Genomic DNA, 25897 nt, shown 5'->3' with positions numbered 1-25897 from the left:
AACATCAGCAGCGATAAATCATGGTAATATGTATAATTAATATGCAGTGTGCAAAATGACACTTTAGCTCTGCTGTCTTCCTCCTCAGAATCCATAACTCCAGTCCAATAATGAGAAAAATGACAGGCAAATCTCAGTTGAGGGACTTTCTAAAAATACCCGACCAGTGCCCCTCAAAACTCAGGGTCATCAAAAACAAGGAAAAATTTGAGAAAATCTCACAGTCAAAAGGAATATACAGAGGTGTGACAGCTATGAAACATGGTGTCCTAGATGGAATCTTGGAACAGAAGAAGTACATTAGGTAAAAACTAAGGAAATCTGAAAAAAATTATGGCCTTTTATATAATAATATGTAAATATTGGTTTATTCATGGTAAGAAGCACACCATACCTATGTAAGATATTAACAGTAGAGGAAACTGGGTGTGGAATATACAGGAATTTTCTTTAATAGCTTCTCAACTTTTCTATATATATCAAACTGTTTTCTATATATCTCAAACTTGTATTGCTTTTGTAAATATACTTTATTTACAAAAGCAATATAAGTACTAAATACATGATATGAGCATTAAGTGCTGTATTCAGAGGAAGAATGAAACCTTTTCAGCTCCCAGTCTTGGCAAAAGTTACTGGAGCTATTGAAGATTGGGCCACTTCACTGGGATTTGCATTTTAGCAGGTGAAATCTTGAACATCAGAAGACCTTTAAATCCCATTTTTTCATGGTGACGTCTCCAATCTGAGCAAGAAATACGAAGGTGCCACTTTCTGCCCTAACTACATATCAAGGCACCCTTATGAAAACAGCAATCACACTTATTTGGCATTACTATAAAATTACTGTTAATATTGCAAACTAAAGCTTAAGTGAATGTGCAAATAAAAGCTGGACAATTTGGACTACATCAAGAAAGATGGTGAAATTTGATACTTCTCAGTGAATCTTAATAAAAATTATCAATAATAATACTTTCCTTGCTTTTTGATAACATCACACTAATATATTCCTTTATTCAACAAGCATTTATTAAGCACATACTATACTGCAGAAAAGTTCATAGGCACAGAGACTACAGTGATAAATAAGGAATGGGAATCTCCCACAAGCTAGTGCAACAGTTTTGTAGGCAAATTGTTGTAGTAAGGACACAGGGAGACATGAACAAGTACATCAAATTCTTTATGGTTCATAATTGATAATGAAATTAGGAACATTCTTGCCATTCCTTCACATCAAGCTAGCCAACATCACATTGTTTTTATATATCTCAATATATATGTTGGTGTATATAAACATATGTATATATAAAGAATTTTAAAATTTACTTTGCTAAATCATATAATCCATTAAAAATATGTATGGTTTTACACAGTTTAAACATTTGGGGCTGGAGATCAAGAGAGAGAACACTTCTCTTTGTTTTCTGGTATTTGTGCAGCTGTTGCCATTGCCTTGCCAGGGATTTTTTTAGGAGGGAACTGCTGGGAACTTTGATGCCAGCCAGTGGCATTCTATTATTAAGTGAGATGAAAGCAAAATTACCTCTTCCTACTGCTGTTGCTATAGTGACTGCTGTACTTACCATTTCCACCCAACACCTAATGGGTAGTAGGAAGGTTTTCCTGGAGTCCAGATAGACCAGATATACTCTTCATGGTGGCATATTTCACATTTAAAATAGATGCTTCATTCACCAGTTAACTTTTCAATATTTACAAGCAAGGTGATCTTTTTTATCCTTACTTTCAAAGAAACAAGGTTTTAGGCTCAGCAACATCGATCACCGAAGTATCAGAGTTTAATTTCAATGTTGTTAATCCCCATTTAATCTAGAGACCTGTAAAGGTGCCAGAGTCATGAATGTGACATGAATAGCTTTGGCTATCCAAAACCTAATGAAACAAGTAGGGAGTTTCAAATTTTACAGGTTGTTTTTTTCCCAGCCTTTCTTTGTGTTCACCACCTGCAAAAATGTAACTAAAACCGAAAAAGAAGAGAATTCCAGTGTATTATGACAGGCACTGGCAGCAAGAAAAAGCTTGTATTCATAGCAGTTGGATCAATAACTTGAAAACTGAACATTTATAAACAGACACAAATGTTGAAAACAACTGTTTACTAGCTATTTCTTGAAAAGTCTTTCTCACATTACTAGTAAAAAACTCATTATTATGTAGAAAAACACAAATGCCAGCTATAACTCTAATGCCATAATAATCTGAAAACCTAATGTCAAAATGTAGAGAAATTTATAAGAAATATAAGCAACATGGTGTTGGATTTAGGAAAACCTAAGTTTTATTTCATAAAGTAAAGTGGTCCTTCTCACTGAGAATAAGAGAGGAAGACATGCTGCCCCTTTCCCATGGCATAATGTTACTATGTTGGTACTGCTGTCCAAAATTATCAGGATATTTTTCTACCCCAAGAGTTTACAATAATTCGTAGACAGCATCTTCTGTAAATGTCTAGGGTAGAAGTAGACCTAGAGGAGGTACATTGTATCTGAATTATACAGTCTTAAGGATAAAGTGATTATGATGGGACATAAGAATATTATGAACCTTGATAACATTGGATATTAAGAATTGTCAGTTTTCTGCTCCCAATCATTTCAGAGTCAGAACTAGCCAGCCAATATAAAAGATGTCACCTTAGTCCAACAGAGGTACCCCAAATGAATGTCTCCTAGGCCTGGGAATTGGAAAAAGTCCTGTAAACATTGACTTTCCCTATGGTAACTAACATAAGAAAGAGACATAATCTTCACATGAGCAATGTTCCAGTTTTCAAGAAAATTGTAACCAAAGAAATATAAACCAGAAGAGTTAATATTCATATCTGGATGTGACAAAAAGATACCTCAATAGTGAAAAGTTCTGAGATTTATCACATACATGGACTTGAAGTTCAAGAGAAGAATCACATAAGTGTTGAAGTTTTGCTGTGAAGAGTTAAATATTTATTTTTAAAGCTAGTTAGTCATAAAAATTACTTGAGAAGAAGAGTGTCAAAAATGTTGAAAGTAGAGATATCTAATACTATAAAGCATAACAACTTAATAAAAACAGTTTGGGCTCTAAACCAGATTATATTAATAATGTTCCAAAAAGGAAATGAGTGGTAATGATTAAAACACCTACTAAGTTTCTCATTTTGAATAGAGAGGAGATTAAAAAGTTCTCACACCACTCTTTATTAATAAGAATGCAATTATGTTTTCTCTTGAAAAACATAAGTAGGTTTTTAAAAGAATATAGATGATAAGAAAGCTAGCCAGATAGATATAACTATATAGAATACAAATATATTGTATTATAACAAAGTTAAGACAAATAAAATTTTGCTATATTAAAGGGAACAGAAAAAAAATCACTATGAAAGCTTAAAAACAGAAATCACACATAAAATGACAAATAAGATCAGACATATCAGCTATGACAAATGTAAATGCATTAAATTACTATATTAAAATTCAAAGAATATCAGATTATTAAATTTTTTCTATGTATATGAAATTTTTATGTCCAGTTACACATACACATATAAATACAAACAGATTATATGTGAAAGAATAGACAAAATATGTTCCAACAACAACAAAAATACAGCAGAGTTGATTAATAGTAATGTTAGATAAAGTACAAACAAAAAGACGAACATTCCTTCACTGGGTTCTCATTATGTGCAAAGTGTTTTGTTTTGTTTTGTTTTGTTTTGGCGGTACGCGGGCCTCTCACTGTTGTGGCCTCTCCCGCTGCGGAGCACAGGCTCCGATCGCGCGAACTCAGCGGCCATGGCTCATGGGCCCAGCCACTCCGTGGCATGTGGGATCCTCCCAGATTGGGGCACAAACCCGTGTCCCCTGCATCGGCAGGCGGACTCTCAACCACTGTGCCACCAGGGAAGCCCCAAGGTGTTCTTTTAGATAACGGGCCACAACACTAAGTAACACAAACTTGGTACTTGCCCTTGCGAAGCTTATTGAAGGGAGCCAAGTATTTAAAAAGTAATTGCACAAAGTTATTTACACTTAAGATAAAGGCAAAGAGAGAAATAGTCAGTGTGTGAACCTATAATTTTGGGAGATTGGATTTGTGTGGAGGCATGGCTGAAGAAGTGATATTTAAGCTAATAGCTAAAAGATTAAAAATTCCATATACATATACTAGTCTATGTGTGTTGTGCTTGATCATTTGTGCACACATATGTGACTATTGGGGGATAGGTTGGTGAGAAATAACATCACTGCAGGCAAAGGAAATAAGAGTGAAGGCTCCAAGCAAGAAAGGAGCTAGTGATTATATATTTATAAAAGGTATAGTCAATAATGGAAACATAAAAATTGTAAACATTTATTCATTAATATTAAATTTAAAAAGCAAGCACTATTGGGATCTCAAGGAGAAACTGGTAAAAGAGCAGAAGTAAACAACTTTATCATATATCTTCTAGTCTTTTGTATTTCTCGGAATCAAAAAATAAATTAGCATTAGGAAATCTATTTAACATAATGTAGCATGGAAATAGATACATTTAAATTTGATTTTCTTATCAAATACTGAAAAGTCTATATTTAATTTTAAAAATAGTTGAGTGAAATATAAATTTTTAGTGAAACTCTCTTAGTTTCATTTATTCTATCAAATTTGAAGCAAATATTACCATATTATTTAATAGAGAAACTTCTGAGACATTTCCATTAAAGAAGCAAAAATGATAAGGTTTCTTACTTTGCCATCACGTAACATAATAGTGATCTTAAAATTCTAATTGAGTCACTAAAACAAATGAAATAAGAAAAATTTAAGATATAATATTGTTAAAAAGTGACAAAAGTTAACAGTATTTTGAAATGTTATGTTTTTATGTCTAGAAAATTCAGAACAATCAGAATAAAGAAAAAAACATATAAGATTTAATATGGTAGCTAGGAAAGAATTGTAAAAGAAAAGGAAATGATTGTCACTACACAAGGAAAATATACAATTCTTCAGAATATTCTCTAAAAACAAAATAAAACAAAATAAAAACAATGACTATTATTTGAAAGACAAATTCAATACTCATTGCTATAACCTCAGTGCCTTTAAGTGCCTGGAAGATAGTAGACATTTAATTTACACTTGAAAGAAAGAGTGAGTGAGTGAATGAATAAATGAGCTTCTTGAAGCAAGGACTGTGTTATTGATCCTACATTCTAGGTATTCAATTAAAGTTTATCAAATTAATTAAAAGTTCATAATATTAATATACAAATTAATCTCCAGGGATTTTCTTTTGCTTACTAGCTGTGTGATGTTGGGCAACTGTATATAATTTCTGTGAGCCTCAAGTCCTCATTACAAAATAAATAAGCAAAATTTCGAGTAATAAATGTATTTAAATAAAAGGATATTTTTGAGAGAATTAATTGAGATTAGATTAGAGACCTAAATGTAAGACCAGACACTATAAAACTCTTAGAGGAAAACATAGGAAGAACACACTTTGACATAAATCACAGAAAGATATTTTTTGATCCACCTCCTAGAGTAATGGAAATAAAAACAAAATTAAACAAATGGGACCTAATGAAACTTCAAAGCTTTTGCACAGCAAAGGGAACCATAAACAAGACGAAAAGACAACTCTCAGAATGGGAGAAAATATTTGCAAATGAATCAACGGACAAAGGATTAATCTTCAAAATATATAAACAGCTCATGCAGCTCAATATTAAAAAAAAAAAAAAGTCCAAAAATGGGCAGAAGACCTAAAGAGACCTTTCTCCAAAGAAGACATACAGATGGCCAAGAAGCACATGAAAAGCTGCTCGACATCACTAATTATTAGAGAAATGCAAATCAAAACTACAATGAGGTATCACCTCACACCAGTTAGAATGGGCATCATCAGAAAATCTACAAACAACAAATGCTGGAGGGGGTGTGGAGAAAAGGGAACCCTCTTGCACTGTTTGTGGGAATGTAAATTGATACAGCCACTATGGAGAACAGTATGGAGTTTCCTTAAAAAACTAAAAATAGAATTACCATGTGACCCAGCAATCCCACTACTGGGCCTATACCCAGAGAAAACCATATCAAAAAGACACATGCACCCCAATGTTCATTGCAGCACTATTTACAATAGCCAGGTCATGGAAGCAACCTAAATGCCCATCGACAGATGAATGGATAAAGAAGATGTGGTACATATATACAATGGAATGTTACTCAGCCATAAAAAGGAATGAAATTGCGTCATTTGTAGAGATGTGGATGGATCTAGAGACTGTCATACAGAGTGAAGTAAGTCAGAGAGAGAAAAACAAATATTGTATATTAATGCGTATATGTGGAACCTAGAAAAATGATACAGATGAACCGGTTTGCAGGGCAGAAATTAAGACACAGATATAGAGAACAAATGTATGGACACCAAGGGGGGAAAGCAGAGGTGGGGGGTGGTGGTGGTGGTGTGATGAATTGGGCTATTGGGATTGACATGTATACATTGATGTGTATAAAATTGATGACTAATAAGAACCTGCTGTATAAAAATAAAATAAAATAAAATTCATGAAAAAACCAACCAAACAAACAAAACACAAAAAGACACTCTATGGAATGGGAGAAAATATTTGCAAATGATGCAACAGACAAGGGCTTAATCTCCAAAATATACAAACAGCTCATACAACTCAACAACAGAAAACCAAACAACCCAATCGAAAAATGGGCAGAAGACCTTAATAGACATTTCTCTAAAGATGACATACAGATGGACATCAGGCACATGAAATGATGCTCAACATCACCAATTATTAGAGAAATGCAAATCAAAACTACAATGAGGTATCAACTCACACCAGTCAGAATGGCCATTTTTAAAAAGTCTACAAATAACAAATTCTGGAGAGGGTAGGGTGAAAAGGGAATGCTCATACACAGTTGGTGGGAATGTAAGTTGGTACAGTCACTATGGAAAACAGTATGGAGGTTCCTGAGAAAACTAAAAGCAGAATTACCATATAATCCAGCAATCCCACTCTTGGGAATATACCCAGAGAAAACTATAATTCAAAAAGATATATGCACCCTTATGTTCATAACAGCACTGTTCACAATAGCCAAAACATGGAAACAACTTAAATGTCCATCAACAGATGAATGGGTAATGGATACATATATATACAATGCAATACTACTCAGCCATAAAAAAGAACAAAATAATGCCATTTGCAGCAACATGGATGCAACTAGAGATCATCATACAAAGTGAAGTAAGTCAGAAAGAAAAAGACAACTACCATATGATATCACTTATATATGAAATGTAAAATATGGCACAAATGAACCTATCTGCAAAACAGTACAGACTCACAGACATAGAGAAAAGACATGTGGTTGCCAAGGGGGAACGTGGGAGAGAGAGGGATGGACTGGGAGTTTGGGATTAGTAGATGCAAACTATTACATTTAGAATGGATAAACAATAAGGTCCTAATGTATAGCACAAGGAACTATATTCAATATCCTGGGATAAACCATAATGGAAACAAATATAAAATAAAGAATGTATGTGTAAAACTGAGTCACTTTGCTGTACAGCAGAGATTGGCAATACATTGTAAATCAACTATACTTCAAAAAAGAAAAGACATAAGAAAATAAAATATAACGTGGAAAAAAAAAAGAAAACATATATAGAGCCCTTAGTACAGTGATTAACAGGTAGTGCATATTCAGTAAATGTTAGCTGTCATCATCATCATCGCCATCATCATTATCATACTTCCATTTTACATATTTTTTAAAGATTCAGTTTGAGATGCCATTTGAACTATAAGCTGCTAAGATAATCACAATATTTCTGAGAACTATTATTGGTATGTCTTCTCTGTTCAAGAACATAGAATGACTTACTTTTTCCTATACCTATAATCAGCTCACCAGTCAAGGTTTATTCATTCAACAATAATTATTAAGTACATAACATGGTGCCTGACACATAGTAGACATGCAATGAATATTTGTTTAATGAAGGAAAATGAATGAATAAAAAACTGAACTGCTATTTAGTAAACATAGTGCTAGATGCTGGATATAGGATGAATGTGCTAACTCTTCATATAAAATAGTAATAGCTAACATTTACTGAGGATTAACTATAAGTTAAGGCCTGCTGCTGGATGAATTGCAAGCATTGTCCCCCTGATACTAATTTTGTAGTATTATTATTCCTATTGCACAGATAGGGAAACTGAAGCTTAAAGGAGCTTGTCCAGCATTACATGGGCAATAAGTGGAAGAGAAGTCAAATCCATTCCTTTCTGATTCTAGAGGCCAAGCTCTTCTACCATGCAAATATCTTACTTCTGTAAAATGATTTGAACAGGCTATGTAGAAAAGTCATTGACTCTCTAGCAGTAGAAATTTATTAAGTCTTCCTATTCCTACTAATTTCATCAGACTAGACCAGGGGTCAATAAACTACAGCCACAGGCTAAATCTTTGTTTTTACAGAGCCCACAAGCTAAGGATTTATTTCTACATTTTTAAATTGTTGAAAAATTTAAAACAATAATACTTTGTGACATGAAAATTATATGACAGTATCATATAATATGCTCAGTTTTGCCTTTTGGCCTATGAAGCCTCAAATATTTACTAACACTTTACAGAAAATGTCTGTGAGCCTTGGACTAGATTATGTGGGATGCCTTTCAGCAATGTAAGCAATGCATATGCCATAGCAGATTTAAAGAAAAATGTACAATGAGTAAATAGTCATCTTAGCCCTACAAAATTTCTGGGAAGTATTTTCTTGTACTTTAATTCAAAAGAACTAGAGCAACTACAAAACAGAAAAAAAATCACGAGAATACTAGTATATTGAACTGATGCTTAATGTGAAAAGTGATTTCATTCTGTCAAGAATTTCTTCATATAATTGATGAAAATTTCTACACAAAAGTAGTGTTTTCAATAAATTATTTAAATGTGTATTCTGCCTTAAGAAAAAAAAATAACTCTTCTCTTGTTTCATGGAAATAAATCAAATAGGAAGAGAGTAGTGTTTGACATTTACAGAGATCAATTTGTAGCAACTGCCCTTTTAAGTGTGCATCATTTATTCATTCATTCATTCAACCAGTAATTTTTGAATGCCAGGCACTGGACTTACTAAGCATAGGTGATATACTGCAAATGACCTGAGATTTGACCTGAAATAACTTGTTATTTATTTTTTTCTCACCATTGAATTGCTGTATAATATGAGTTGCTGCACATAGTAAAATCAACCCTCCCTAAAATTTGAGCATTACCCAAAATCACTTGCCATATTAGTTCAGCCTAAGTGAAGATCACAGATTAAAACTTCCTAAGATAACTGAATGCTGAAAAAGGAAAAAAAAACAAAACAAAAGAACTGCTACAAGGTCAGAGGAGATTTAGTCTAAGGCAAGGCATGAGGTTTTTCACAAAGATCTAAGATAAGTTGAAAATTGAACACTAGTCAGCTGAGTTATGAAATAAAGTAGCTCCCTAAGATTTTTTAATTAAATAGGGTGTAAGTTATTTAAATAGAACTAGTGAGGTTATAGCTTGTAAAAAAATGCAAATCCATGATACTTGATTTAACTCTACAACAGCAAATGAGCTAAGAGAATCAAGAAAAGCCAGCAATTTACATCTTGAAGAATTTGCTCAGGGGGCCAGGACCTGTTCTAAGTGCTCTGCAATACGCACAGCAGTTGAAAACAAATTTGGCAGAGCAAAACACTCGAACACACACATTAGTCAATTATGGAAAGAACTGGTATAACCAAAGCAAAATTCAAAAGAGACCAATACAAATTTTCTCATGCAGTTTGGGACTGGGTTGGATTTAGGAGGGGAAAATCTATTGCCTTGCTGAAATGTTTAATGCTCAAATTCAAAAGTATAATTTATACTTAGAGTGAAAAAATTGTTTAAAAAATATACTCACCAGTTAATTATATATTTTCAGTAGATATATGGAAAAGAAATAATTGTGTTGTCCATTGAAGCTATTCTAAGTAAGAGCTAGTAGAACTAAAAATTGCCTTGTAGGAGTGGAGAGATATACAACAGAGAGGAGTTTTTCTATAAAAATATGGTAAGGTCTCAGAAATTCTTGATATTAATAGAAATAAATTAGATCTTTAAAATAAGAGTCATCCTGAGTTTGCACAAAGTAGAAGAGCAGACATTTCTGTAAAACTTAACTTCTGCTACAGTTCTTCAAACTGCATAAAGACATCTGTTGGCTTGGGGGTATTATTACAATCTAGTTTTCATATTCTACAAATGAGGAAGGAAATCATGATGTCTACTGGCCTATCATTTACCAAAAATATAACTTTGGAATAATTCCTCTAAGTATTATCTTCTACACTACAATGACTGGAGCTTCATATGTACACACTAAAATACATTTTACTTTATTTTTTTAAATTTATTTATTTATTATTTATTTATGGCTGCGTTGGGTCTTTCTTGCTGCATGCAGGCTTTTTTTAGCTGCAGTGAGTGGGGGCTACTCTTTGTTGCGGTGTGCGGGCTTCTCATTGCGGTGGCTTCTCTTGTTGTGGAACATGTGCTTTAGGCATGTGGGCTTCAGTAGTTGTGGCTTGCAGACCCTAGAGTGCAGGCTCAGTAGTTGTGGCTCATGGACTTAGTTGCTCTGTGGAATGTGGGATCTTCCTGGACCAGGGATTGAACCCATGTCTCCTTCATTGACAGGTGAATTCTTAACCACTGTGCCACCAGGGAAGTCCTTTACTATTTTAAAACACATATCGTCTTTTATGTGTCAGACACTGTATAAAAGGCTTTAAAATATAATTCATTGTGACTTGAATATAAAGTCTCCTAATGTATAATTTAGAAGATAAGCATGACACATTATAGCAATTATAATGGCAGAATGTTCATTTCAGCAACTTTTTTCTATGTTTATTTTTCTTAGATCAATCATGATAAAACTACAGAAAACTGTAGCCTTGTAAGTAAATGGTGTACAATTTTACGCTGATAACAATATTTTCTTATTTCAGTTGATTATCAAGTCAATCATCAAAATATAAATACAAAATATAAAAAGTGTTTCATTTGATATTCAATGTAGTAATGGAGACTAGTTAGGAGTATTCATTCATATATATTTTATTTTTTATATATGTATTTATTTCATAAATATGTTTGCAGATTGAAATAAGTTCTGAATGATACGTAATATATAACTACACATAAAAATTAGGGTCTGAAAAAAAAAATTGGTTCTGAATGATAGCTTGAAGTTAGAATCATAGGTGGTAAGTTAAATTCATGGTGTGTTTAGCATCTTAGAGATCATCAAAACCAAGCTTGAAAAGCTGTTCTCCAGGAAAAATCTTACACACAAATGTTTCCTTTAGTTTACACAGTGTTTATTAAACACATGTAAATGACTTTGTGTGCATACTCTCTCCATTTTACCTAGGTCCCACCATGATTATCATTTTTTACACAGTTTTATTGATATAAATGACATACGACGCTGTATAAGTTTAAGGTATACAGCATAATGATTTGACTTACATACATCATGAAATTATTATCACAACAAGTATAGTGAACAACTATCATCTCATATAGATACAAAATTAAAGAAATAGAAAAAAAAAATTACCTTGTGATAAGAACCCATGATTTACCATCTTAAAAACTTTGGTGTATAGAACAGAGACAGCAGTGTTAATTATATTTATCATGTTGTACATTACATCCCTAATACTTATTTATCTTAAAACTGGGAGTTCGTACCTTTTGACTGCCTTCATCCAATTCCCCCTGCCCCACACTCCTGCCTTTGGTAAACACAAACCTGATATCTTTTTTTTATGAGTTTGTTCATTTGTTTTTGAAGTATAATTGAAGTACAGCATTATGTTAGCCTCATGGTACACAACATAGTAATCTGATATTTCTATACATTTAAAAGTGATCATGATGATTAGTCTACTTGTCATCTGTCACCATACAGTTATCACATAGTTATCAACTTTTACCCACACTGTACATTTCCTAACTGTGACTCACTTATTTTGTAACTGAAAGTTTGTACCTGTAAATTTCCCTTACCTATTCCTTCCCTCTCCTGAGGCCCTCCTCACTGACAATCACCTTTTTGTTCACTGCTTTTATGACTCTTTCTGTTCAGTTATGCTTATCAATTTGTTTTGTTTTGTTTTAGATTCACATATAAGTGGGAATCATACAGTATTTGTTTTCTATGTCTGACATTGCACTTAGCATAATACCCTCTAGGTCCATCCATGTTGTCACAAATGGAAAGATTCCATTCTTTTTTATGGCTGAGTAATATTCCATTGTGTGTGTGTGTATATATATATATATATATATATATATATATATATATATATATATATATGCCATTTTCATTACCAATTCATCTATTGCTGGGCACTTAGATTGCTTCCATACTTTAGCTATTGCAAATAATGCTGCAGGGAACTATGGTGCACATATTTTTCCTAATTAGTGTTTTTATTTTCTTTGGGTAAATACCCAGGAGTGGAATTGCTGGTAGTTCTATTTTTATTTTTTTTCAGGAGTCTCCATACCGTTTTCCACAGTGGCTGCACCAATTTACATTTCCACCAACAGTGCCTTCTCTAAATCCTCTCCAACACTTTTTAATTTGTTATTGATAATAGCCATTCAGACAGGTGAGAGTTGATATCTCACTGTGGCTTTAATTAGCATTTCTCATAGGATTAGTTATGTTGAGCATCTTTTAATGTGCCATTTGACCATCTGTATGTGTTCTTTGGAAAAACGTCTATTCAAACCCTCTGCCCGTTTTTTAACCTGGTTGCTTGTTTTTTGGTGTTTTTTGATGTTGAGTTTTATAAGTTCTTTGTATATTTTGCATATTAACACACTATCAATTTTCAAATTGTTTGAAAATATCTTATCACATTAAGTAGGTGGTATTTTCATTTGGTTGATAGTTTCCTTCACTGTGCAAAATCTTTTTAGTTTGACATAGTTCCATTTGTTTATTTTTACTTTTGGTTTCCTTACCTGAGAAGACGTATCCCAAAAAATTACTAAGACCAATGTTAAGCAAGTACTGCCTTTGTTTCTTCTAGAAATTTTATGATCACTGGTCTTACATTAAGTCTTAAACCATTTTGAATTTATTTTTCTGCATTGTGTGGGAGAGTAATCCGATTTGATTCTTTTGCATGTAGCTGTCCAGTTTACTCAACATCATTTATTGCAGAGGCTGTCGACAAGACTGTTTTTTCCCCATTGTATATTCTTGCCTCCTTTATCATAGATTAATTGTCCATGTAAGTGTGGGCTTGTTTCTCAGCTCTCTATTCTGTTCCATTGATACATGTATCTGAATTTGTACCATACTGTTTTGGTTATGGTAGCTTGGTGGTATGGTTCAAAATTAGGGAGTGTGATACCTCCAGTGTTGTTCTTCTTCCTGAAGATTGTTATGGATTTTGGAGTCTTTTGCGTTTCCATACAAATTATAGAATTATTTGTTGTGGCTCTGTGAAAAATGCCATTGGTAATTTGACAGGGGGATTGCACTGAATCTATAGATTTCTTTGGGTAGTATGGTCATTTTAACAATATTAATTCTTCTAATTGATGATCACAGTATATCTTTCCATCTGTTTGTGTCATCTTCAATATCTTTCAACAGTGTCTTACAGTTGTCTGAGTACAGGTCTTTTACCTCCTTAGTTAGATTTATTCCTAGGTACCTTATTCTTTTTGATGTGATTGTAGATGGGTTTTTTTCCTTAATTTTTCCTTATGACAGTTCATTGATAGTATCAAGAAACACAACAGAGTTCTGTATATTAATTTTGTATCATGAAACTTTACCAAATTCATTGATGAGTTCCAGTAATTTTTGGTGGTGTCTTTAGGATTTTCTATGTATAGTATCATGTCATCTGCAAAGGGTGACAGGTTTACTTCTTTCCAAGTTCAATTCCTTTTGTTTCTTTTTCTTATCTGATTCCTATAGTTAGGAACTCCAATACTATGTTGAATAAAAGTGGTAAGGGTGGGCATCCTTCTCTTGTTCTTGATTGTAGCTTTTCATAACTATGATGTTAGCTATGAGTTTGTCATATATGACCTTTATTATGTTGAGGTATGTTCCTTCTATACTCAATTTGTGAAGAGTTTTTATCATAAATCAATGTTGAATTTTGTCAAAAGATTTTTCTCCATCTATTGAGATGATCAGATGACTTTTATTCTTCAATTTATTAATATAGAGTATAACATTGATTGATTTGTGGATATTGAACCATCCTTGTAGCCCTGAGATAAAACTCACTTGAACATGGTGTATGATCCTTTTTATATATTGTTGAATTTGGTGTGTAAGTATTTTGTTGAGGATTTTTGCACCTATGTTCATCAGGGATATTGGCCTGCAATTTTATATTCTTGTGATATCCTTGTCTGTTTTTCATATCAGGGTGATCCTGGTCTCACAAAATGAGTTAGGAAACATTCCTTTCTCTGAAATTCTTAGAAATTGTTTGTGAAGAAAAAGCATTTAGTCTTCTTTAAATGTTCTGTAGAATTCAACTGTGAAGCAATCTGGTTCTGGACTTTTGTTTGTTGTGGGACTTTTTTTATTACTTATTCAATTTCAGTACTAGTAATTTGCCTCTTCATATTTCTTTCTTGTTCTTTTCTAGGAATTTGTCCATTTCTTCTAGGTTTTCCAGCTTATTGGTGTAGAATTATCCTCTTATAATCCCTTTTTATTTGTGTGGTTTTAGTTGCAACTTCTTTATTATTTCTGATTTTATTGATTTTGGTGTGCTCTCTTTTTTCTTTCTTGATGAGTCTGGTAAATATTTATCAATTTTATTTATCTTTGCAAAGGACCAGCTCTCAGTTTCATTTATCTTTTTCATTGTTTTTTTAGTCTCTATTTTATTTAATTTTACCCTGATCTTTATGATTTCTTTACTTCCACTTTGGATTTTCTTTGTTCTTCTTTCTCTGGTTCCTTTTGTTGTAAAGTTAAGTTGTTTACTTAACATTTTTCTTATTTCCTGAAGTAGGCTTGTATTGCCATAAACTTCTCTTTAAGAACTGCTTTTGGATTGTTTTGTTGTAGTGCATTTATCTACAGATAGTTTTTAATTTCTTCTTTGATTTCTTCAGAGAACCTTTGGTTGTTTAGTAGCATATTGTTTAGCATTCACATGCTTGGGTTTTTTGTAGCGCCCAGGAAACACAGAAATTTAAGATATCTATATCTATATCTTGATATAGATATATAAAGACCATCTGGTCTAATGTGTCCTTTAAGGCCAGTGTTTCCTTATGGATTTTCAGTCTGGATTTTCTGTCCAGTGATGTAAGTGGTGTGTTAAAATCCCCTTTTATTGTTGTGTTACTATAGAAGATATAACAATTGTAAATATATATGAGCCCAATATAGGAGAACCTAAATACATAAAACAAATATTAACAGACATAAAGGGAGAAATTGATAGTAACACACTCCCATATTGCCTGCAGAGTTTCTGCTGCAAAGTCAGCTGATAGCCTCATGGGTGTTCCCTTGTTCATAACTTGTTGCTCTTTAGAATATTTTCTCTTTATCTTTAATTTTTGCCATTTTAATCACAATGTGTCTTGGTCTGGTCCTCTTTGGTTTAATCTTGTTTGGAACTCTGTTTCCTGGACCTGGATATTTGTTTCCTTTCCCAGATTAAGGAAGTTTCAGCTACGAAGTCTTCAAATATGTTCTCTGACCATTTCTTTCCCTCTTCTCCTCCTGGGACCCCTATAATGTGGATATTAGCATGCTTGATGTTGTTGCAGTGTCTCTTAAACTGTCTTTATTTCATTTTATTCTTTTGTCTTTCTCTGTTCACTGCAGTGATTTCCACTGCTCTGTCTTCTAGCCCACTGATCTGTTTCTCTTTATCATCTAATCTACTGTTGATACCTTCCAGTGTATTTTTGCTTTCAGTTATTGTATTATTTACCTACATTTGGTAAATAATACCAAGCAAAGGTAAAACCAAACTATGTTTGATTCTTTTTTATGTTTTCTTACACTTTGTTAAAAATTTCTAACTTCTCACTCTGTTCATCCAAACTTCTCCTGAGTTCTTTGAACATCTTTACGATCATTACCTTGAACTCTTTATCAGATAGATTGCTTATCTCTGTTTCACTTATTCCTTCTTCTGGGGTTTATCGTCTTTATTAGGAACATATTCTTCTGTCACCTCATTTTGCCTAATTTGCTGTTTTTATTTCTTTGTATTTGGTGGGTTGTCTATATTACCAGACTTGGAAAATTAGCCTTTTATAGGAGATGTCTTATGCTTCCTGACAGTGCACTCATTCTGGTCACCAGAATTATATGCTCTAGGGTTGCCCTGCTGTTGCTGCAGGCTGACTATGTGGGTAGCCTGGTAGGCATGGCTGGTCCTTGGTCTCATTGGTTACCAAGCCCTGATTTGTGCAGAGGCTGCCAGCTGCTGGTGGGTAGTGCTGGGGTAGGTTGTGGTATAAATCTTGACTACACTGTGTCTCACCTCTCCTACCTGTCTTGTTGTTTTCTTCTTTAAATTTTTTATTTGTAGAAGATATTTTCTGCAAGTCTTATGTTCTTTCTCATCAATAGTTGTTCTTTAAATATCTTATACTTTCAACTGCACAGGCATTTAAGCTTATTTCTCTTGAGTGACCAAAATCCCTGATTTATAGATGAAGAAGAAAACACAGGAAGGTTAAACTATTGCTGAAAATTGCATAGCTAAATAATAGAAGAGTTAAGTTTAGCATTAATCTCATGATTCTCACAACAGTGATTTTTTATAACAAGAATAATAACAGTTATAATTGCTTTAATTTATTGTGTTGTGCCATGTGTTGTACTAATTGCTGTGTATACATTATTATATTTAAGTCTTAAAAATTTTTATGAGATAATTTTTTTAGCCTTCATTTCACAGATAAAGAAGCTGAGACATGAACAGAGAAGTAGCTTGTTTAAATTTGGCTCCACTCAGCTGCCTCTTTTACTTAATGAGTGTTATTTCCTCTTTTAATTTGTATAACTTTGTAGATTGTCCTCAAATATTAGAATTTGAGAACCTCTTATACTATAGCTCAAAGTATTTAGAAAAAAAAATATTTAGGTTTATAATTAGAAGTTGATAAGATATATCTTTCTGAAATTAAAGAGGGAAATACTCGTGATTAAGTGCTTTTTAATTGGTCAGTTATGTAACATAATTTTATATGTCAGGGAATTTTTCACAGTAATCTTATAACATATATATAATTAATTATCTCATCTTGCCTGGGAAGTAAAGCATAGTGAAGTAAAATAATTTGCCCAAGGAGGCCATTAATAAATAGGGATACTAGAATTTGAACCTTGGTCTTTTGCTTTCAAAAATCTCATTTTTTATAGCAATATTTTAAAATATATTTTTAGGATTCTACTCTAGATGGAGAGTAGTTCAGGCAGAGAGAACAGCTAGGGCAAGTGCCTAAGAATATTACAATGAACATAGCAAACAAAAATCCCTTCTCTCATAGACCATAAATTCTCTGTGTGGGGGACACAATAGACAAAACAAGTAAATAGTTTGTTAGCAAATAAGTGCTAAATAAAAAAAAATAGGGAAATGGAATAAAGGATGTGTAGAGGGTCATGGAGGTCATACTTTTTGATAAGTTATCCAGGAAAGATCTCTCCATGAAGGTGACATTAAAATAAAGACCTAAAGAGGGAAAGATGACAGTCATTATTATATCTGGGGGGAAGGTGTTCTAGATGGAGGAAGCAACAAGTACAAAGGCTCTGAGGCAGGATAATACTTGATATATTTGATAAAAGGCAAGGAAACTAGTGTGCTAGAATGGAGGGAGGGAAGATGTATGTAGTTGTAAGAGATGACATCAAAGAGGAAATAAAGTCTAGATAGTCTAGGGCCTGTAGGGCATCGTAAGTCTCAAAAGTTTGACTTTTCCTCTTAGTGAGATAAAAAGCCATTTAAAGCATTTGGTATATATAACTTTATTTTAAAATAACCAGCTCTGACTACAGTGCTAATAAATAGAAAGAAAGCAAAGGAAGGAGCAGTGACACCAGTAGGGTGATATCACAACAATCAAGGTGAGAGAGGCTTAGATGAAAGCTGTAGAAGAAGTTAGATGTTGTTGGATTCTGGATATATTATGAAATAATATCAGTAGGACTTGCTCATGAATGTATGTAGGGTGTGAGAGACATACTGAATTACAGATTATTTTTGTATTTTGTTTTAATAGCTGGAAGAATGGAATGATTATTTACTCTGATGGGAAATATTATGGCAATGATAGGTTGGCAGGTGAAAATGGGAGTCCGAATAGGATGTGTTATGTTTGCAATGCTTATTAAACATTTAGATGGAAATGTCAAATTGTGTGTGTGTGTGTGTGTGTGTGTGTGTGTGTGTGTGTGCTGCCATTCAAGGGAGGTGTCCAGGCAGGAATAAGTTTGGTAATTTTTTGGTTTATACATGATTTTTAAATACAAGGGCTAGGTAAGATAAACTTGGGAATGGTACGGACTGAGAAATGAAAAGATCCAAGGAGGGGCCATGAAATGTCTAGATATTGGGAAGATGAGGAAGAACAAGCTAATGAAAGTGAAGGGGAGGGCACAGTGAAGGAGGAGAAATACAAGTGAAGAAAAATGTGATCAACTCTATCAATACTACTGAATATAGGTCAAATAGATGAGAACTGAGCAATTGATCATTAAATGAAACAATGTTGAGGTCATTACTTTCACAGTAACATTTGGACAGCGGTAGAGAGACAGCTTGATTTGAGAAGCTTAAAAAAATGGGAGTTTTTCTTTGTGTGTGTTTTTTTTCTTTTGCGGAAGGGGTGAACAAAATGTGTTTGTACCTAGAGGGAAAAATGGGGTCAAAGAGATACAATTTTGCCTTCCACATTTTTTTTGTCAACTTTGGAGCAATACCCATATGAGTGCTACTGATGATGTCTGAAGTGGAGATGGGTCTTTGATTAGATCACAGATAGTTACAATAAGAAGATGGGACACAATATAGATACAGATAAATCAATAGCTATTGTGGTAGTGTTACAGATTGGCTTCCCTGGGAATCAGACTTGGTGAGATGGAGTTTAGTGTAGATAATAATTTTAAGAAGTGCCTTTGGAATCACCCACCAGAAGGGAAGAGGAAGGAGCAGATGTGAAGAGAATAATTTGAGCTGTGATACAGGCCCAGCAACAGCCCCAGCTAACACTAAGTATGATGTCAAAAGCTAGAATGGCTTGCCAGTATTGTCTGGAGTTGGGCTGAGGTGGTCAGTGCTCTTATCGAGCAACTGTTGGATGTTGGCTGTTGTGCTACCCAAGGAAGGGATATAACCTCAGATGAGCTGATTCTCTGTAGCAAAGGCAGTCCCTGAGGGAGCTGAAAGTTGGAAGCTGTCTGTCAATGTAACTCCCAACAGTTCAGACAAGTCCTTCACGGAAGGGAAATATGTGGCACACACTGCAGTGCCCCCATAGATGGAATACATGCATGCAGTTTTTAGAATACTTCTATTTTCTTCAGGAATTATAAGGAGAGAAGTGGGGGAAGGGGCAGGAGGTTGTTTTGAAAGAGAGTAATTGTAAACTTATTGTCTAGAGGATTAAGAGAAAATGGACTCCATAAATGTACTGGAATTACCAGGCAAAACAAAGGGCTTGTCTGAGATTAATGGTCATAAATTTAGAGCAAGACTAGTCATCATTGTTGATGTTTTATCCACTCACATTCCCTTACCCAGAACAGAATAGGAAGACAGTTCAATTTAACCAAAGTTGAAGTTGTACTTGAATAAAATGGAAGGAGAAAGGGGTAAGGAGTCATGGTTGTAGATCAGGAAGTGATTATCTATTTAAATATTATAAAATGCAAAATAGCTGAAGAGGATAGTTGGGCTGAAAATTTTGAGAGACAATAAAAAGATCTAATAGTTTTAGGAATTAATGTGTGTACTAAATGACTTGCTGGTTTTACTAAGTGACACACAGGCCCCATCTCTATTGGTCTATAATACTCAAACTCCCTATACATGCTCTATTACTTCCGTTGTATATATAAGTTTCTAATACTTAGCCTTATAATTTCCTGAGAATGAATTAAGACTAATTTGAGTTTGGAAAAATTGTAAACTTAGAAGCAAGCAAATAAGGATTATTTATGTAATTGTTTACCCAGAGTGGAGAAAATTAAGTCAAATGTACAAAACCCTCTGCCAGGGTTCATAGACTATCATCACATTAGTTAAACAAATTTATATACAACTTTAACATTTGAGATTATTTCACCATATATATTATTCACAGTTGAAGTAGCTTTTTATAACATACATCAAGATACCAAAGAAAGGACCTAAAATCAAAAACATTTTTATCACATTCTTTGGATAATTTATCTCTTACAAAAGCATTTGCAATTTACTATTTCACTTATAATGTAGTTAAAATCATCTTTTTCAAAGCACACATACACAGGTGTGCTTTGGTTTCCTCTTAATCAGTGAACACTTTGGCTGGATGATTTGGGTTTGATAATATGTAAAGTGAAAATTGTAATCCATAGCAAGAGATTACTGACCTGTTAGATATAACCAAAGAAAGAATGGGAATGAGGAAAATTTCATTATTATAAAATCTACAGGTCTCTTGTAGATTTACCTCACCATGTCTCCAACTGTATCTTAATTCAATTCTTATCTCCGTGTAATAGATGGGACTGTATTTTTTGAGATACCTCTAATTAGCTCCATTGATATTCTCAAAAGACTAATTTTATTAAATAATATACATTTTCAAAAGGTGATATGCTGTCCCATTTACAGATGACTTATAACAAATATATTAAAGAATTACTTCATGTGATATAATAGGAAAATGTTTTTAAAAATCACATTGATCAACATATTCTAAATTAAGAGTATCAGAACAACTCTAGATTAAAAACATGCTAGTTCCCAAAATGAATTTGTCATCTTGGATGCCCAAATCCTTATTGGCTGTGAGTTTTTATTCTTATTACTTAACCTTAGTGAATGACAGTGTCCTCATCAATAACTGGGGATAATAAGCCCTGCCCAATCTGCTTACAAATTGATCACAAGCTCATGAACTCACACTTGCCAATAAAAACCCACAAAGCTTCATGTTTCTATGGCTTTTGGTCAAGGTACCATTCAATAATCAAATTTTTATTTTAAATTTTATTTTAGTTTAATTTTAAACTATTATTAAGAATCTTGCTTGTTGTAGAGTATCTTATGAAAGACTTCGTGCAAACAAATAGCTATGTATTAAAATGCTAATTTAATTATCTCTCAAAATAAATGTATGAATTATTTTATCAATTTTTCACTAATTTTCTCATCTCTATATCTGTCAGAAAATGATTTTTAATAATAGGTGCTTATGAAGATTATTTTTAAATTCCTAAAACCAACTATTGGTTGGTTTTAACTTCCAAATATTGAATTGCTTATTTCCTAATACATTTTTTAAAAACAACCACATTGAGTTTGATTTGCCAACTCACTACTTATTAACTGTATGACCAAAGTCAAGTGTTTATTTGCTTTTCACATACATTTAGGAATCTTTAAAACAGAGAAATTACTATTTCATTTCCAGGAAACTTGGCATATAGTAGTATGCTAGTAGCTAGTGTAATTATTATCCATCCATTCTTTTATTTGCCCTTATATTTTTAACATTTTACAATGTCAAAGATAGTTTCTGAATGAGGTCTGACCAATTTTTATTACAGGATATTTACATTGGATACACAAAAAATCTGACAATAATCTGAATTATCTTGATGATAATAACAGGAACAAGAACAAAACTGACGAAAGACTTCAATATGCAATCTATCAGTCATTTTTGTAGAAATCGTAGAAGTTAAATCCATGAGTCCCCTCAGATATATCACTCATCTTAGTTCCTCAATCTTAACAATCTTACATATGAATCTGATACCCCAAAGTTAGTAATATTTAATAAAGCTTGTGTCTGACACCTGGTCTAAAGTGTTTTGCCTTTTTCAATGGTTTCACTTTTTGTAAAAATTCAAACTCAACTTTAAGAATTTTTGAATTCATAATGAATTATCTCTATAGTCATAGCACTTTTAACATTAGAGAATCAATTGAGCATGCCTGGAGCATTGACAGTCTAAAACTTACGGCCCCACCTATAGGGTGAATGTATAACTGAGTGCAATTCAAAATGATCACCCCATTTCCATTCCTTCTTCCAAATGCATGACTCCCATAAGCCAAGGATTGCCATTTATTTGGAACAGATCTAAGACTAGGAAATTAAAAACCAGAAGAAAGGTGAACCTCAGCACTTCATTCCTAATTATATAAGATTTATCTTCTTGCCTTGACCATTTTCCCTCACTTCTCCCCAATAATTAACCAATCTCTTATATTTAGCATACATAATCGTAAAATTAGTATCCAAAACCCCTGTCACTCTCCAACACTTTAAAATAATTCACCATTCTAGGGAATAATTTCTGAAATATTTTTACGTGTGTGTGTGTGTGTGTGTGTGTGTGTGTGTGTGTGTAGCTCACACTACACCTACTTAAAGTGTTTCAGTGGGTGAAGAACCTTTCTAATTGACTTGAAAAGTTGCTCAGCCTACTATACCACCCACTGTGATCTTTATGAAGTCTTGCAGAAGAAATCCCTCTTGAACCTTAATATCCAGCGACACTGTACTTCTCCTGAGTTACTAGAAAGTTTTGATCTTAAAATAATCATGAATTATAAAACTGGGGACATATGCATGTTTGTTTTGACCGTCTTAAGTTTATGAGTCAAATTTTATGGCCAACTTCCAATAATTTACAAAAGAAGTCTATGACATATTTTCTTAAGTCCTCATGTTATGCTACAGGATTTTTGCCATACCTATTTTGCCTTCACCTGGAATTTGTCAACTACCAATTTTATATTTTGTATTATATACATATATATCTAAGCTACCCCAAACCCTTTGTGGAATAATGAAGGAAAGAAAAGAAAAGATGGAAAACAGAAAAGCAGGCAGGTAGGCAAGAAAGTTTGAGGAAGGAAGGAAGGAAGGAAGGAACCCAAAGTGTATGTGCAGTGTATGTATGTGTATGTGTTGGTGTGCATATGTTTGCAACATACATTTAGGGGAATGGCATGTAGTGCTATATGGTACATGCACATGGTATGTACTAGTTACCCATAAGTATGGCTGTGACAAGCTGAAGCAGTGATGGTTTGGGCTCATGCATCTATTTGGTGGCATAGACTCATCTGAGCTGGGTCTATGGACAGTTGGCCCAAGTAAGTATGATTAGTTCATTTATATACATCCTTCCTTTACAGCTATTCTGTATCATCAGTACCTAACATAGTATTTGGTGTATAGTTTGCATTGAAAAAAATATTTGTTAAATGAATAAAGGAAATGATTTGTCTTATGTATGGTCAATATGCTTCCAATCACACATTCTAACTATATTCTGTCATGTGAGTCTCTCAGTCACATCATTAATTGTATACCTCTTTTTCTTTGTATGGTTTACCTAGGATGAATAGGTGTAATAATTCTGTAAGCCACAGTTCTAGTTAAAGCTCCACTCTCAAACTCTGCATGAGTTTCTGAACTTGGAAAAAGTGTCAGAGAAAAGACAAGGCCTGAGGCCCTGTGATTCTTGATCATAAACTTTCTCCTCCAGATTATTACTTGTCCGTTTGTCCATGTGTTTTATACTAAGTCCAGAAAGAAGTTTACTTCAGTTTATACTTTGAAACTGAATTTTAGAGTCCTTGTATTAAGATTTTTATTTTTACTCATTTTTTTCCCTTAAAGATCAAAAATAGAACATAGGAACAGGTATTTTTTCCCTTCTGTAGGTGACAAAAAATAATCAAAGTCACATCCATAAAATCTCTTGTTCTCTTTACTTTCATTTCTCTCCTAGATATAATAGAATGTTTACTAAAATAATGTGATAAGCACTCAAACTAAGTTCTATGATGAGTACCTCCAAAGAAACCAACTGCTTTCTGTTCACACTGAGATCAAAATAACTGGCTGTATTTTTACTCAGACTATTCTCTCTAGTTGCCATCCCCACTCCAACCAAGAATTTTTTCACATCAGTCTGGTCTCAGATCAACCAGAATCTTGCCTGACACGAGGACCACTTTTACATTATAAATAATAGTGTTTTACCCTTTTTCTTTTTCCTAAGAGGAAGGATTTAAATGAGGAAAACACACTCTCCTTCAAAGTGCAGGTTTCTTTTTAGTATTTCTCTATATGTCTTTATGAAAAAAAAAATCTCTTCACAGTTGAAAAAAATCCATTTACCTTTGTACTGCTGGTGCTATAGCTCCTAGGAAATAATGACACAGAGAAAATTCCATGAGAAAATGTTAATTGTACCTGTATTAACTGATGATACAAAATAAAGCAATTAGAGCTGAGTGTTATCTTTTGGGGCATTGTGATCTCAAAACACAATTCAGGTCATAATTATTGTATAATCTTCTTTTCTTTTTTTGTGTCTAATTTCTAGGCCATGCTTGTACTTCAATTTATCAGAAATAGGCCTTCATTTAGGACTGTTTGCTATTAAAATATTTTTTAGCTACCATAGGTTGATTTGAAATATAATAAGCACAATATAAACTTGTAGTAAATGTATTGGAAGCTATATATATACTTTTCAGAAAACATTTAAGAAACTCAGTTAAAATAAATTGATATCCAAATTGCTTTTCAGAATTTATAAATTCAATGAAGATGAAAAGAGGACAATAAAACCATATAATCTCTAAAGAGATATAACAGCCCCACTGCAACCACTGCCTCACTGTGCTGTGTTTCTAAGAGTAGTCAAAGGAAGTCAAATGGGAAACCTTGTCATGCTTTGTTATCAGACTGAGGTCATTTGTTGGAAAAAAAGGCAGCCTCTATCTCTAAAGGTCAATGCACATTAGTTTAAAGCCATGAATCATATAAATTTGAAAACGAATGAACTTGACTTTTATTAGAAGTTAGTGTGTATGTTTTTCAAGCCACCAAAAAAAGTAAAAATAGAATTATTCTTTCTCTTTTGTATTGTCACTTTATCTATTATTTATATTAACTATTAGACACTTAACTACAGTGAAATGCAGAATTGTGTGTAAATTCCTAAACACTTTCTTCAATAATGAATTCCTCTCTTTTTATTCATTATGCCCTTACTGTTTATTAGTCCTTAATGACTTTGAATGTATTTTAAAAGGTTTGATTGTAAATTCAGCAAATAAGTAAATTGTAACCCATATCTCAAAAAAAATAAGTTATACGATCCCTCTTATAATATTAAAGTTAATGATTTATCTCTTTCATATCCATTCAGTATATTTTCTTAACTGCTTACTTTCATCATTCGTCAGTTTAACAGACATTAAATTTTAAGATCTACATTGTATTATTATGAAATATACTATTTTAGCATGAAATGATGAAAAGTTTGAAAAAAATCTCTTTTATGATTGGTAAATAATGACAGGAAAGGCAGAACATTTTCAAGAAGCATTTCTCACCAGGAGAATATGGTTTTACAAACTGGGAATTCTGGGACAATGTTTATTTATAAAAATATTGAACTCCTACCATTTCCAAGAAACTAAGAATCATTTCTTTGACCAGCCTAGCCCAATAAAAAAGGAAAGGTACATATGTATTGAGTTATGAATAGATTAAT

The 25897-nt window shown here is 33.1% G+C and overlaps 1 protein-coding gene across 1 annotated transcript in view; it reads left to right on the top strand.

Annotated features, from left to right (window-relative positions):
* Nucleotides 1-25897, top strand: part of CNTN5 (contactin 5) — a 519618-nt gene that overhangs the window by 77641 nt on the left and 416080 nt on the right. The gene's annotated exons all lie outside the window — the stretch shown is intronic.

The sequence above is a fragment of the Tursiops truncatus genome, chromosome 8 (genome assembly GCF_011762595.2).
Source record: "Tursiops truncatus isolate mTurTru1 chromosome 8, mTurTru1.mat.Y, whole genome shotgun sequence".
Taxonomy (NCBI): Eukaryota; Metazoa; Chordata; class Mammalia; order Artiodactyla; family Delphinidae; genus Tursiops; species Tursiops truncatus.
This window is presented reverse-complemented; position numbering and strand designations above follow the sequence as displayed.